A 232-nucleotide genomic window follows, 5' to 3' on the forward strand; every position below is an offset into this window, starting at 1 on the left:
AGCAAAGACATGGGGCACACGTCGGAGCGCCAAATGTCCGTGGTAAAGCTGACTGCATACACAAAATGTGTTCCCTAACTGTCTCATATAATTTGGGTAGCGCAGTTTCTGAGATATATTTACAACCTGCCAAACAGTACATTGGCTTCAAATGTTCCATTAAGCAGCAAAATCCCACATTTTCGACAACAGAACTGGGTTGGTAATCCAGTACAATAAACTCCAAAACTTT

At 41.8% G+C, this 232-nt stretch overlaps 1 protein-coding gene across 5 annotated transcripts in view; it reads right to left on the minus strand.

Moving 5' to 3' along the window:
- Window positions 1-232, minus strand: part of setd5 (SET domain containing 5) — a 78,523-nt gene that overhangs the window by 70,069 nt on the left and 8,222 nt on the right. The window lies entirely within an intron of this gene.

Source organism: Etheostoma spectabile, chromosome 4 (genome assembly GCF_008692095.1).
Source record: "Etheostoma spectabile isolate EspeVRDwgs_2016 chromosome 4, UIUC_Espe_1.0, whole genome shotgun sequence".
Taxonomy (NCBI): domain Eukaryota; kingdom Metazoa; phylum Chordata; class Actinopteri; order Perciformes; family Percidae; genus Etheostoma; species Etheostoma spectabile.